Consider the following 16,725-nt stretch of genomic DNA (forward strand, 5'->3'; position numbering starts at 1 on the left):
CCACTATGAGGCTGACTTGTTTTGCTGTTGTTGAAATATCTCAACAGCTATTGTAAAGATTTCTGTGAAAGTCAGTAAAAATGTTTATGATCTGCAAAAGGTAATAACTTATTCTAGACAAGTACAGCCTGCAGCTAACAAATGGTACAGTACAGTGGTGAACTTGTATGCTGTTACCTTGAGCCAGTGTTGCTTTATGTTCTCACTGCTTAACGTTGATTTTTTAAAAACATTTTTTTACAGGGCCTGTATTGTTTTGTGTTCTTGGGAAGTTAGGCCCCTTAATGTGTTGGGGATCCCCTGGCCTGGGGAGCTTGTCCTCACAACTAATGACTTCTCGGAAAACTGTTTGCCTTCATTCTAAAGTCACCTTCCACATACATACATGTGATTGACTGTCCCTGTTTATTTCTAGTTTATTTAATAGGGACAATGCAAATTAGAATGTTGCAAACAAGCTTTAGTAACTGATGTTTCACCAGTGTTGGGCAAGTTACTGATAATTAGTTATTAATTACAATTACTAGTTACTTCTGTCAAAAAGTATTTCAATTACTTTTAAATTACTGCATAATAAAAGTCATTACTTACTAAGATAAGTCATTTTTGCAGTATGTTTTTGTTATCTCCATTGATGCTTTAATTATATATACACAAACATTATTTTAGTGTTGCTTTGGCACAGTTAGATTTACTGTCAGAATCTATATACACCGGCCCCATTATCGCTATGATGCAAGGAAGTAGTGGAACAACAAAACACACCATTTTAAAACTTTTCATAGGAATATTTATTGTAACCTTAGCATGCCCTCAAACTGAGCACCAGTGCAGTTTTGACAGTGTGAAATATTACACAGCCTGACAGATTCTCAGACACTTGACAGTCATTTCTTATTAAACAGTTTATCCTTTGCTACATTAACAGCAATTCAAATCTATTCAACTCCATTCACATCATCTTCACACCGCCACATCTGCCTTCATGAGCCCTGGCTCCCTTCCCCCACCGCCATTCCCTTCCTCATCATTTTCTTCATTAAACACTTTGTTAATTGTTCTCTCAACCTGTCCGTGTGTTTGCTCTTGGGTCCTCCCTCACACAGGGCTTCTATTTCGCAAGAGAAGCAGGGAAGTTTGAGTAAAATATTTATATTTTCTCATCTCTATGATAGTAAGAGCCTTTTAAACTGCAGTAAAAGGTGGTCTAGAGTCAGTTTAATCATTAAAAAACCCCACCATTTTCTGCTGATAAACACGCAGCACGCATAAAACATTGTCTAGCCACTGTTTCTGTCGATGTGCTGCAGGTGAGACACAGCTGAGACGCTCCTGATCAGCACTTCTCAGACAGGCAGTGTGGATGCTTTAACTTGATAACATGGGTGCCAAAATAAAAAACATCCCGTTCAGCACTGCTCACACACTGCTCACTGACTGCGGACGCACTGCTTATGCATGCAGTGCTGTGTGAAACGGGCATAGTTGTCTGTTCTTTTCACGGAGAAACGAGTAATGGGTAACAAACCTATTTGCATTTAGGTAATTGTAATGCTGTTACTGAATATCAGAAAGTAATAAATTACATTACTTGTTACTGCCAAGAATAACTGCGTTCCTTATAGCTCATTTTTTAGCCCACCTTAAGTGCGGTCTTTTGAAACACTTACCTCAGAAACTAGTTTTTAAGCATAGTGAGGCCTACACTTTACAAGACAAGGCAAATGCACAAAACCTTTTCCACGCCGGGTGCACTGTGGATGCAGAGACAGTGTGTGAACATCTCTGAACTGCAGTTTGATGCATGCTCTTGGTGTTCACACTGACAGCGTTGTGGCTATGATGCTTCTGCAGGACTGCGTGCTGCTATGAGTTTTGTGTTTCCACATTTTGAGGCACATATTCCACTCGTTTATGAAGTCATGATGCCCTTGCATTGTCAACAGAATGGCCATGCAAATACTTCAAAATAAAATGTCTCATGTCAACAACTGTTGGATTCTGTTAACAGATTCTGTTAACAGTGTCATGGGGCTTTTATTTTGAAACGGAAGCAGGGAAGTTTGAGTAAAACAGATACGTTTGTATTTCCTTAGCTCTGTGACAGATAACAATATTAAAACTGTAATTGAAGGTGGTAAAGAGTCAATATAATGATCAAAATGGCATTTTCATTGTTTGTTTCTGCTGACAACCATGCTGAAATGTTAGAATGACATCACAATGACTTGGTCTAAAGTAAAGTTATGACATCACAACTTTACAGACATCCTGATGGCTCATTTAAAGCCACAGTTTCTGAATACATTTGTGCATTTCTCTGTGCATTTTTGATACTGACAGTATTTTTTTTATCACCTATGTCTGCTTTATAGTAAAATTAAATACATGGAAATTTGTCCATCCATTTTCTTCCGCTTAGTCGGGTGGGGTTGCGGGGGTAGCAGCCTAAGCAGGGAAGCCCAGACTTCCCTCTCCCCAACCACTTCGTCCAGCTCTCCCCGGGGGAACCCGAGGCGTTCCCAGGCCAGCTGAGAGACATAGTCTCTCCAGCATGTCCTGGGTCTTCCCTAGGGTCTCCTACCGGAGGGACGTGCCCTGAACACCTCACCAGGGAGGAATCTGGGAGGCATCCTAATTAGATGCCTGAGCCACCTCATCTGGCTCTTCTCAACGCGGAGGAGCAGCGGCTCTACTCCGAGCTCCTCCCGGATGGCCGAGCTTCTCACCCTATCCTTAGAGATAGCATTTACCTACGGAGGAAGCTCTTGTACCCGCGATCTTGTTCTTTTGGTCACTACCCAAAGCTCGTGATCATAGGTGAGGGTGCGATCGATATCGACCAGTAAATCGAGAGCTTTGCCTTTTGGCTCAGCTCCCTCTTCACCACGACAGATCGGTGCAGTCTGCAGTAATGCGGGCTCTGATCTGCCTGGTATATGACAATAAAAAAAAAGTTGGGCTAAAGGTTTTACTGAGTAAAGGTGTGAGATGGTGAGATTTTTTTAATGTAACTTAAAAGGAAGGTTACTGTAATGTAAATGCACCCAATAAGCAACAAGTCTGTACAATGGACAAAACCTTCAATATTCACCACACAGTGTGCCATGTGCAGCTAATTAGGATTACACTGAGAACAATGTAGGACATAACATTTTTTTCTATCCAAAATGTGAAAATTGGTTGTCATAACTGGTCGCTGCTGTAGCACGGAAACAGTCTGCGGGCGGCAGGTCCCCTGGGTCTCTCAGACCTGCGTGCAGACACTCTGTAGTAGTCATGGTCTCGCAGGAAGACCAGCACAGCAAATGGCTGTAACACACACTCATGTTAGAATGACACTTCACAAGCACAGTACACTGTAAAATGGTATGATCTCTCAGTTTGGAGACATAATTATCAAGGAAAAAAGTTTAATATATATGAACAACCATTTATTTAATTTACTTTTAATTTCCCAATGATCAAAAAGACCCACCCACCACATTGCACCATATTGCACATATGTGAATATGTGGCAGGCATATATGCATTTACATTATGTTTAACATTTTTTTTCTAATGTCTTATCATTTAATTCTACGTGTATATTTATTGTTTTTTATTTTGTCATTGTACTTCTTTGCGGTGTGGGCATGGAGAGAAACATATTTTTGACTCCTGTATGTCTAACACACATGGCAGTAACAATAAAGCTGACTTTGATTTTTGACTTAACATAATTAAATTAAAGTCACTTGTGTTACGAATTTAATTAACTGCTACTTACATTCAGCAAATACATCCAATTTTTGTTTTTTATTTAAATTTTCATTTTTTGTGGTATGAAAATGATTTTAAACTACTGGGTCAAAAATGACCAGATTTTGACCCTGATGGTTTGCAGCTTTCATGGAAATAAAAAAGGCAATGTTTCAATTTTTCTCATATTGGGGTCAGTCCAGGAAAAGAAATTGAATTTTAAGTTTGAAGAAAGATAATTTGGATGGTTTTCTATGCTGTTAAACATAGCAGCGGTCAAGACTACATAAGGGTTATTATGAGTATTCATTTTCACTTCAATTGTCATGGTTCCTGCATCTCCTCCCCCTCACTGCCAGTAAAATTCCACTCACCTTCCTCTGACCTGCTCTACCTGCAAGCCCCGCCCACTGCTGCAGCCTGCTCTCCCACAGCTGCAGCTCATCAGCAATCAACCCGGTATTTAAGACACTCCTGTTCACACACACATTGCCAGATCGTCCTCTGCAGCATGCATGTCTTTCCAGCGCTCTCCAAACAGATCAACGGTTGGCGACTCTGCCTGTCCCCGACCTGCTCTCCTCGCCTGACTCCTCGTGAACCTACCTGCCTTCTGTCCCCGACCACGTGCTCAGTTTCGGCATTCCGGAAATCTGATGGATTCCCTGGTAAAGACCTCTCTGCTCTGCTTCGACGATTCTCCTGCCTGATCCCTGCTGGTACTGTTGTTTCCGTGGACGGACTTCCCGGTAACCGAACCCCTGCCTGCCCTCGACCACCTCTCTGCTCGATCCCCGACAACGCTCACACACGTGTTGTCGGCTCACGGAGCTACGGGGTTTCCTCGTCACCAGCCACAGTGGGTACAAGCTTCGTGTCTTCGCTTCGTGTGATTCCCAGAGACTTTGCTAGGGCTCACAGCTCGAAGAACGAACTCTCAGTCTGTATCCTGTTTTCCATTTGTGTTGGTATTAATAAAAGTTATTACCAACTGTCAGTGAAGTGTACTGTACTGCATCTGGGTCCTCCATACACCCGTTACATCAATAGCATATTATGCATATAATGTGACAATGGGAGTAGGAAAAGTGTATGAAACCAAACAAAAACAGAAAAAGTGGGCTATTTTAATTTTAATAGCTGCTGAAAACTCAATATTGAAATGCAAATGCAGCTGAAATCATAGAATTCAGCTGTAATTTCTCTAGATGGCATTACCTTGGCCTCTAGCACAACTGTAAGGAACCTCAGAGTTTTTTTTTTTTTTTTTATCAAAATCTATCTTTTGCCTCCCATATAAAACAAACTTCTAGGACTGCTTTCTTTCACTTATGTAACATCGCAAAAATTAGACATCCTGTCCCAAAGAGATTGCTGAAAAATTAGTACATGCATTTGTCACCTCTAGGCTGGATTACTGTAATTCCCTATTATTTGGTTGCCCCAACAAATCTCTTTCTCTCCAACTGCTGCAGAACATTGCTGCTCGTGTTCTAACGGGAACCAAGAAAAGGGACCATATTTCTCCTGTTTTAGCTTCTTTGCTCTGGCTCCCCATAAAATCCAGGATTAAATTTAAAATCCTCTTCCTTACTTACAAAGCTCTAAATGGTCAGGTCATGGTTCATCCTATCTGCTCATGGTTCTTTACCAAACGGTAAATGGTAAATGGACTATACTTGTATAGTGCTTTTCTAGTCTTATTGACCACTCAAAGCGCTTTAACACTACATGTCACATTCACCCATTCACACACACATTCACACACTGGTGGCCGAGGCTACCGTACAAGGTGCCACCTGCTACTCAGTAATCATTCACACACACTCACACTCCGATGATGCAGCATCTGGAGCAATTTGGGGTTTGCAGGGTTACTTGTGGTTCCCAAAGTCTCCAAAAGTAGGATGGGAGCCAGAGCCTTCAGCTACCATGCTCCAGTGTACAGTGAACCATTGTCCAGTTTTGGTCACGGAGGCAGACACAGTTTCCACTTTCAACCTTTTACTGCTATTATTAGGAGCCACGCCTCCACTATCAATATATGCATGGGACTCTTATTAACACCCACAGTATTACAGTACACAGTGCATCTAGTAAATTTACATCTATTGTTATTGTAATATGACATGCGTCTGTTTCCATTATCGCTGTGCATCTCTCCCCCTCTCCTCCCCTCTCTTTCTCTTTCCTTTTTGTCATAATTGTAATTCAGTTATTTACGACATCTATTGCACGTCTGTCCATCCTTGAAGAGTGATCTCTCATCAACCTCTGTCGCTCTTCCTGAGGTTTTTTTCCTTTTTTCCCCGTTACAGGGGTTCTTTTTTGGAAGTTTTTCCTAAGGTGATTTGAGGGTCTAAGAGCAGAGAGATATCATATGCTGTAAAGCTAGCACTAGCAGCCCTGCTAAAAAAAAACCAAAACAAGCACTTCATCAAGGACAACACAAAGCGGACTGTAGGAAAGGATTTTTTTGCTCAAAATATTATGACTTTGAAGAGAACACAGACATGTGGGGGATATTTTGAATGCACAGTTTTGAAAATGAGCAGAAATCTTGCTTAAAACATTTAAGCTGTAAAGTGAATATAATGAATGAATGCACCATTGATCTAAGTCAGTGCAACATGCACATTTGAAGAGGTTACATTTGTAACCCTGTTAAAAATAGATGATAAATAAATAAATAGTTTAAATATGTTCATTTCAGGGAAACTGTGATTAAAAGTGTTAAAAAGAATATTTCATTAAGGTTAAAATAGTTTGTTTAAGAGTCTAGTTTAATAAATAAGTTGAAAAAAAGTTTTAAAAGCATACAAATGTGCCCTTTTAAAATAGTAGTTAATTGGTTAAGGTGTGGCAAAACAGGAAGAGAAAGGTGTGTGTGTGTGGTTTGTTGGTGTGAGCGTGCAGCAAAGAGCGTGCAGCAAAAAGAAGAAACGAGTGAGGAGCGGCATGGCGGTGAAAATGTTACAGTAAGAAAAACACTATGAAGAGTGCGGACAGTGAGTCTCAGAGTGACTGTTATTCAGCGCAGCACCGTGTTTGAGTCAACCGGAGGAGCTGCTAACGGCTAATGTAGCTCACATTAGTTTATCTGACAGACTTCATCCACGTGCAGCTAAACCAGCTACTCAACTCGGTGAAGCTGTTGGCCTGCTGTGTACCAGACCTGCATGAGAGGACCTGCGGTGAGTTTCTACCAGGAGAGTGGGAGGAGTCGTCTACATCCCATGCTTCAGCAACCCGCTGTGCCACAGACGGGATGAGGAGGACGCCATTACTGCAGTGAGCTACGGAAGCCCTAAGCGGACGTGTTTTTTTTTTTTTTACAAGCCGTTTTCTCGAGATAACGAGATATTATCTCGTTATATAACGAGATATTATCTCGTTATATAACGAGATATTATCTCGTTATATAACGAGATATTATCTCGTTATCTCGAGAAAACAGAGTTTGTTTTCCTGAGATATTATCTCGTTATCTCGAGAAAACAAACTTTGTTTTCCCGAGATATTAAGTCGTTATCTCGAGAAAACGAACTTTGTTTTTTGGTTTGTTTTTTAAACTTTATTGAATGAACGTCAGAAGAAGAAGTGGCGGGTGGATGATGTGACAGCAGGTGCCGTGCGGTGTTCAGCGCGGACAAATGCGTGCAGGTTCTCGCCCCTGCACGTACCAAAAAGCACCGGAGCAACAGTATAATAATCTAGTTATGATTACTGATGAATTTGGGTGATGTGTTCCTGTAATAATCATCATACCTTGCGCATTTGTCTGCGCTGAACACCGCAGGGCACCTGCTGTCACATCATACACCCACCACTTCTTCTTCTGACGTTCATTCAATAAAATAAAAAAAAAACAAAAAAAAACAGAGTTCGTTTTCTCGAGATAACGACTGAATATCTCGGGAAAACAAAGTTCGTTTTCTCGAGATAACGAGATAATATCTTGTTATAACGAGATAATATCTTGTTATATCGAGAAAACGGCTTGTAAAAAAAAACAAAAAAAAAACAAGTCCGCTTAGGGCTTCCGTAGTGAGCTGGTAACTGTGTTTTTTTTAGCGCTGTAGCGCGAAGCAGCCATCATCGTTTTCTGGCTCCCACGCACACAAGCATCGCTCCAGGCCAGCATCACAAACACACTGGGTACCCATTTTATTTTCAGTTAGTTAAAATTGCCGGCTGTAGGTGTAGTATTTCATTATTTGGTGTTTTTGATATTGAGTGCATTTTGAAAAAAAAAAAGGTATTTGTGTACTGAGAAACTGATGATTTGAGTTAATTGGTCTATTGAAAGGTACAGAGAAGTCCTTTGAACTTGCATATTAGTGTTTCTTTATTTTTTATTTTCCGTTATTGAAAGAACATATTTGTGTGTTGATATTTCCACCAGTAAATCTTTAAAATTTACCTTTTCTAGTCATTTGTATAGACTGAGAAATAGTGCTGTTGATGTTTATGCAGACATTTTAGAGAGTACTTTTATTTGAATTTGCAAGTGCCTTAGAGAGAGATTAAAAACTTAAAGGGTACCTACAGGTAAGAAAAATAATTTAATTCTTTTCATTTATGTACAGTTCTGAAAAAAAAAAACAACCCTTAAACCAGTTTAAAAACACTCAGTGGGTAAATAAAAGGGTCTTCCATCACAGAATAAGTATTAGTTCACTTCATCGTGTGTTACAGTATACTTATCGTCCAATATTAGTTAATCATAAAGAAAAAGATTTCTAAAACATAAAGAACTTGGGGAGCGTACCTCATTAAAATAGACCGGACGTCTAGAGGGCGCTACACATTCCCAAACAAAAGACACACATAACATTTCCATCATTATTTGGTGCGTGGAAGTTCAGCATGATTGCAGGAAATAAAGTGTTTGATGCACAGCATTTTCTGGGGGAGGTCTACAGATTCTCTTTGAAGCAGAGGAGAGTTAGATCATATGTGAATCTCTGGTGGCTGGAAACACTAGGAAATGTTGGCAGTCCAATTGATCAATTTGATCATTGCATAATGCATACTTGAGGGTTATTATTAATTATTTTTTGCTGTCCCTCCTTTAAGAAGTTAATAATACCACAGCAGCTTTAAACTTTGACTTAAAACTGGGCTTCAAATGTAAGCAGATTATAATAAGAGGCTCACATAACATGCTGTCATATGATTCTTTATAAGTTATTAAACGAATTGTTGAGCATTGATTATTATTATTATTGTAGTATGGATGTTTATTAAAGTCTGAGGTGTAAGCTATAATACAAGTATAGTTTATACATATTAATGTCATTTAATGATTTTACTCTGTTTTTATAACTATTCTATGTCTTTGAACTTTCTTCAATAATTTAAATATGGACGCTCCTTTTATCCAGGCTTTGTAAAGCACACTGAAATTGCTCTGTGTTCTAACACAATGAAAACAAATATGCTGTCATCACTATGATTGCTGTAAGTGCAATAAAATGATAATATAATAAAAAATAAAATAAATTTGGCACTATGGCCACACTGTTTACCAAACTACAAAAAGAACTGCAGAACTATGAATGAAAAAGCTTCAGAGTGGGAAGTGATATTTTGTAATTGAGTCTGATGATTTTCATGTAAAAGTGACTTCACACTCTTTGCTGTTGCTTCTGTTACAAAGAGCAAAAATAGATATGGTGTAACAGACTGCAAACAACGTTTCATAAGATACAAGCTTGCTGCAATTTTTAGACTAATTGCTCTCGCTTCTTGTATAAGAAAGAAAGCATCAGAAGAGAGAGAGAGTGTGGCTTTTCACTTCAGTATGAAACACACAATTATGCATATTCACATATTGGTACATAACATCTGCTCTGGCAATAATTTATTTGGTTTTATTCTCTCACACTTGAGGTGCAAATAATGTACAGCCTGTGCATATTAACCAACTCTATTGTACAAACACCTGTTTTGTCAACAGGGTGTTTATTGGCTTATTGAATTAACTTAGGTTTCAGCAAAAATTAAAATCACACATAAGCATTATATACCTTAGTAATAGTGTTAAGAAATAAGTATTTAAGGACTGAGCCGCTGAGCCACTTACTGTATTGATAGTTTATATCATACTCATACTGTGAATTGCCAATGTGTTGCTGTCAGTGTTAAAATATATGTCACAGCGCTGCATTCCTGGACCCCTGCTCTTTTCTGCATTCCCAGTCACCCAGCTCTCAGGAAATAATTTACACTACCACTACTACCATTTACACTATTTTTCCCACTCCTCAGCGCTAGCCACGCCCAACTCATCAAGGCAAGTCAGTTCACCTATAATGCATTACTCTCAGCCAGCATATACCCTAGCCTCACAGTCATTTGTTGTCAGATTGTTCCACTCATGCAAGACTCTCCAACACTTTATCACAGACTTATTTCCAGTTTCTGACCCTGCCTGCCTCTAGCATGCCTGCCAGTAAATGCACCAGCCCTCTTTCTCCGGCCAAGTTCTTTGCAGGAGGACACACACACACACACACAGGTAAAAGGAACAGACAGTGGACAAACACACCTTCATGAGGAAGAGGGAAACGAAGACAAAGGGAAAAAAACACTGAGCACTAACATCCAGCCTACTTACCCAACGTGTTCTCATACAAAGTCGTCACATGTTGCCGCTTTGCAGTGGACTTCTGTGCCTACATATTGTGTTTTAAGATTCTCCTTTGCAATTGCTGGTTATGTTCTGGGATTTCACTACCATGACGTCAACGTAGTGGGATTATGCTGCAAGTGATCACGTTTAGGCAACAACAGCACATGGCAACCAATGCAGAAAGGTCAACAAATGCACAGATGGTTAGGATTAGGGGAAGGAAGCATGGTAGCGGGAAGCAAACAACGAACTCCCAAATGAAAGTCTGGCATTTGTTGGACCCACCACTCTTCAAACAGGCCCTGTAGTCGCTCTCACTCTCCTATGATATGTTGTTACCAGCAGTGTTTTAATTTACCACCGTCCTGCCGGATTTCATGTGAAAGGAACAGGTACCATCACAGCTGCTTTCTCAAGTGACACCGACCGTGTGCGTATCACTTAGACATGGCAGGTACCAGACACCATCCTACAGTGTTTCATGCACACACGAAAATGCCTTTTGGTGTTGCGAACCTCCGCCAAAAGTACTATCAAAGCGGTATTTTACGGATTTGGAATGAGAATGGACTGGCCTTTGTGTGTGCATCCTGTGAGTACTTACCGGCTGGCTTACCTTCCTTCTGCCTGTCTCCTCCTGCTTCTTCTGGCTGGACTGTGCGCTTACACCTGGTTCCAGATTTTGTGTCTCCACTAGGGGTGTCAACGTTTACAATTTTTTCTACACGCGTAAACAGGACTTCTAAAAAGATCATAAATCTCCGACGTGTAACCGGGTACACGTCGGAGATTTATGATCTTTTTCTATCGCAGTTGCGCTATATAACCACTAGATGGTTCTGTCTCCATTCAAATACCTCCTAATCTCATTAAATCAAAGCCATTCCAGTAGTTAGTTATCGGACAAAAACGTTTATTCAGCGAACAGAACTTAAAAAGTAGGCAATCCATATCACCATTTAAGGCTTAGACCTACTTATGACAGAAAGTAAATAAAATCATCAATTTTGACAGACAAGAAAACGTACAAGTGAAAGCTGGAAAAGGTTTAACCTTCTTTTTTAATCATTGTTTTAACTATTGCTCACTTTTGTACAATATATTTTTTTAAACTTAAAGTGCAAACTGCATCCCTCCCTTGCAACGGGAGCTGCGTCTGAATTTTAATATACGTCTCATGGTAAAAGTAATCTGGAACTGGCGAGAGAAAGCAACTCAAAAAGAAGCCAAAGTAAGCTGAAGTGAGAGGAAAAAACTTCACCTCTATATCCACAAAGTTAAAAAAGTAGAGGGGGACTCTCACAATTATTCACTAAAATTGGCCGCATGGATCCCGTGCTGTTGTTGTAAGCCAGCTTTGCCTGACATAGCCTGCACTCAACACTATTTCCACTGGCAGTTTGTTGGAAAAACTGCCACACGGTGCTCCGCTTGTTCATCGCTTGTTGCTTGTTGTCCATGCGGCCCCGAGTCAACTTGAAGTGACGCAACACTGGCTGTGGCTGCGTTTTTTCTTTTTAATATCAACGTAACATTGCCACCTGTGCATCTATTATGTATGCGGATAACTGCATTAGTGGGAACATTTAAGTGTATAGTTAGTTAATGTTATTATCTTAAGTTTTCAGGCAACATTATCACCCCTAAAAATACTATTGGTGAGAAATCAACAAGGAGGAGAGGAAAAAATGACGTGTAAACAGTTATTGATTTTTCTGAACGGTTATGATTTGTTATCCGTGTACCCGTTTACACGTGTAGGTGTTGACATCCCTAGTCTCCACACCTATGTTCCCTGCCTGCTTCTACACGGTACCATTGCTTACTGTTTAACTGTAACGAACAAAGGAAATAAATGCACTTATGTACAGTATAGGCAGTGATGTGGCAGGATGTAGATCAAAAGGTGAAGTGATCAGATAAACAATACATAAAAGGGACAAATAGAAACAAAAAAAAGAAAAGGGGGTGGGGTATATTTACATATAGACCTGTAAGGGGGGTGACACAATAGTCAGGCTATCAATTTAGCAAATTGTAAAAGGGGGCAGGAGACAAGAGGATCACACATTTGGCATACAGCAAGATCAAGGTGCTGACCAGTGGGGGCTGGAAGCTGCCCCCAGACTTGGTAATTGGCAAGTCTGCAGTGCCCAAGTGTGTATTTGCTTCATCACAGACCATCGGAGTTACCACAGAATTTGTGGAGAGAATCTGTTGGAATATTGAACTGTTGAACATGATACATGTGCTGTTTACTTGCCCTGCCCTGTGCCTGCTGACTGGTGGAATTAAATGTCAATATCAACTGTTCTGGGTATCCAGTGTGCCGAATTTGGTTGCAAACACAACTTTTTACAATCTAAAAGAAACAGACACAGCCAACAGGGTCAGCCTATATGCTCTACATACTCTGTCTGTGAAATGAGTTAGGAAATGTATGTGAGATATTATCTGAACAAACAGGCCGCAGTTAAATGAGGAGCAACTTGAAGTTAAATGAATAGAGCGGCTCTACGGGAATATGGGAAGGTAGCAGAGAAACAACCGCACCCCAGCTGCTTCAGCAGGAAGGAGCAAAAGAAAAAAGATTGATCTCCTCGGCCTCTGATCTTTTCAGTCAGGTGATAAATCTCAGAGTGAATGCATGGGCATGGAGCTGAATGCTATAGCTGAATGATGCCTCTCATGTCCTGATGCTGCGAGGTGTGAAGCACAACATGTAGGTAAACAAATGGCGGGGTCATGCCTTGGCAAACATGGGAAATACAAACAGCTTCAACCCACTTCCAGCTGAGAAAATAACAGTAGGGCCTTTCCCACTGGACAAAAAGTCCACCAACATTTGGCTTTTGTCTTTAGTAGGAAATGTTACAGTTGGCATTAATTCCCGACTCAAATAACTCTGCAGGAGTCACGGGTATTTATGGTCTCCAGCTACGATTGGCAACAATCAACACCGAGGCGAATATGACACCCAGTTGCCACTAATTAACTAATAGCCCCTTTTTCGTAAAATGATGCATTGCAACCAATTTGGTCTGTCTACATCCAAGCAGCCCTTGCAAATTGTTCAAAATTAGTCAGCACCAAGTTGCACCAAGTTTGAAACAAGAGTCACAGAATGCATCCAACAATGTGTGTGTGTGGTTTCTGCGTGTATGATTTTCAGTTGTGTGCATGTGTGGTTTTCAGTTGTGTGTGCATGTGGTTTTCAGCTGTGTGTGTGTGGTTTTGAGTTGTGTGTGTGAATGGTTTTCATTTGTGTTTGTGAAAGCATTTCAGTTGTGTGTGCATGTGGTTTTCAGCTGTGTGTGTATGGTTTTCAGTTGTGTGCATGTGTGGTTTTCAGTTGTGTGTGCATGTGGTTTTCAGCTGTGTGTGTATGGTTTTGAGTTGTGTGTGTGAATGGTTTTCATTTGTGTTTGTGAAAGCATTTCAGTTGTGTGTGCATGTGGTTTTCAGTGAAAGCATTTCAGTTGTGTGTGTGTGTGTGTGTGGTTTCTGCGTGTATGGTTTTCAGTTGTGTGCATGTGTGGTTTTCAGTTGTGTGTGCATGTGGTTTTCAGCTGTGTGTGTATGGTTTTGAGTTGTGTGTGTGAATGGTTTTCATTTGTGTTTGTGAAAGCATTTCAGTTGTGTGTACATGTGGTTTTCAGCTGTGTGTGTATGGTTTTCAGTTGTGTGCATGTGTGGTTTTCAGTTGTGTGTGCATGTGGTTTTCAGCTGTGTGTGTATGGTTTTGAGTTGTGTGTGTGAATGGTTTTCATTTGTGTTTGTGAAAGCATTTCAGTTGTGTGTGCATGTGGTTTTCAGTGAAAGCATTTCAGTTGTGTGTGTGTGTGGTTTCTGCGTGTATGGTTTTCAGTTGTGTGCATGTGTGGTTTTCAGTTGTGTGTGCATGTGGTTTTCAGCTGTGTGTGTATGGTTTTGAGTTGTGTGTGTGAATGGTTTTCATTTGTGTTTGTGAAAGCATTTCAGTTGTGTGTGCATGTGGTTTTCAGTGAAAGCATTTCAGTTGTGTGTGTGTGTGTGTGGTTTCTGCGTGTATGGTTTTCAGTTGTGTGCATGTGTGGTTTTCAGTTGTGTGTGCATGTGGTTTTCAGCTGTGTGTGTATGGTTTTGAGTTGTGTGTGTGAATGGTTTTCATTTGTGTTTGTGAAAGCATTTCAGTTGTGTGTGCATGTGGTTTTCAGCTGTGTGTGTATGGTTTTCAGTTGTGTGTGTGTATGGTTTTCATTTGTGTTTGTGAAAGCATTTCAGTTGTGTGTGTGTGTGTGTGTGGTTTTCAGTTGATATTGGTGTCATATGTGAATGTGAGAGGTAACTCTGAATAATGTCCCACAGGCCCCTCATACCATCCTGTTTCAGTCTATCTTTATTCAAATTGCAGTTTTAAATCACATCAGCTCACGTGACAGGCACAAAATTTCCAAACTCCTTGCACTGCATGACATGAAGTGCCCTCTCTCTCTCTCTCTTTCTCTCTCTCTTCCAAAATCCCATTTAAAATGCATTTAAAATAGGAAAACGAGGGATTTTTGTGCAACTTTAGTTGGAAATAAAGACTAACAAGACAAATAACATTAAATATTAGACAAACATGTATTTACATATTTTCATGGTGAAACAGGAGGTGTTGGATCTAATGAATAGGTTCTAGTCCCAATGTGGGAGAACATGTTCTGGCAAGATCCGGCTCAAATTAAGCCCTGGAGTCAGGTAATAATGCTGCTAGTAACAATGTAATTTAAGGCGCATAGGTAGATGCAGAAGATCATTGACAAAGCGGCACCATGTGACAAGTTCGAAATGAGAACATGTTGAAAGTCCAATTCAAGATGCCATTTTAAGTGGAATTCAAATTTTTGTTGTTCATTTTAGGTAAACTGGTTTTACTATGATGCTTTATTAAACATGATGCTTTATTTTGTGTGACGGGGAATGTTAAAGTTGAACTATATCACGACTTTGAAGGAAGTGTGATTATATTACTAATTAATAGTGTTTTGTACCTTTGTTACAATGCTGCTACAATGGATTTGAGAACAATATCTGAATTTGACTTTGTTATTTTACTGAAAAAAAAAGAATTGCTGCACTAAGTGGAATTGTGATTAGAGCCATATACAAATGTTTTCACTTGTTTTTTTGTAAAAAATGAAATAAAATAATTTTAAAAAAAAGCCTTAATGAATTGTTTGGATGCAGACGTTTTTTTTCTTGTATTGCATTGCAGAGCTATTGAACTGGATTATAACTTTAAAGTACTTGCGGTGTGCATTGTGCAGCTGGATTCTGCAGGTAAACATAAGTATCTGATTGGGAATCAGTATCAGTAGATTCTCTACAATCATTCATTTCATTTGACTGAAACCATGAGCACCAGAGATGACAGTAATACCTGCAGAGTAAATGAGAGACACAAAAAGAGGTTCAAATAAACAATTTGACTGCATTTCCATCTTTGCTGAGCAACAGTTTTATGTGAAAGAAGTTGAAAGTACGTCCCATATAGATGCCTGTCCCAAAAATAAGCCTGTTGAGTTCAGTGGTTTAAGAAAATAATACCCCGGGCTATTTACCCTTAAATCTTGCTTTCCATTTCTGTCAAAAACATGGCTAAAATGGCAATGAGCAACTTGGTAAGAAATGTTCAACAAATTACAAGAAATTGATATATTAAAAAAATAATTTTTAAAAATCTGGAAAAAAAATGCCTAAGGAAAAAAGACGGACATTTATAATAATCCTAAATACATATTTAGAATTATGTCACAGAATAATTATATATATATATATATATATATATATATATATATATATATATATATATATATATATATATATATATATATATATATATATATTTAAGCACTTCTGTCAGGTCATTTTCGTCTTTTTTTAACTTTCTTTTTCATCTTTTTTATTATCTTGTAATTAATTACTTTGTTAATTTTTGGGCCATTTGTGGCATTTGAACCTTCCAGGGCCTTCAGCCCTCAGCGGCCAGCCTACTGATGATCCCAAGAGTCATAACTACACAGTGAAGCAACTTTTTGTTTTCATGCAGCACAAACTTGGAATAACCTCCCAGATGATGTCAGACAAGCCTCAATTCTGACCACTTTTAAGTCAAAGCTAAAAATGTTCCTTTTCTACACTGCGTATTCCACCCAGTAATGACTGCAAACTTATTTTCAAATTGGTTTTATATCAGTTTAAATATCTCTTTGCTATTTTTAATATTGATTTTTATTTTTTTAAATTAAATTTAGTAAATAATTCAACCTTTTTATATCGAATCTCTTTACTTTTTATATAAATCTGTATCCTCTCTTATGTTT

The sequence above is a fragment of the Plectropomus leopardus genome, chromosome 16, assembly GCF_026936395.1.
Source record: "Plectropomus leopardus strain MGB_pleo_1.0 chromosome 16, ASM2693639v1, whole genome shotgun sequence".
Classification (NCBI taxonomy): domain Eukaryota; kingdom Metazoa; phylum Chordata; class Actinopteri; order Perciformes; family Serranidae; genus Plectropomus; species Plectropomus leopardus.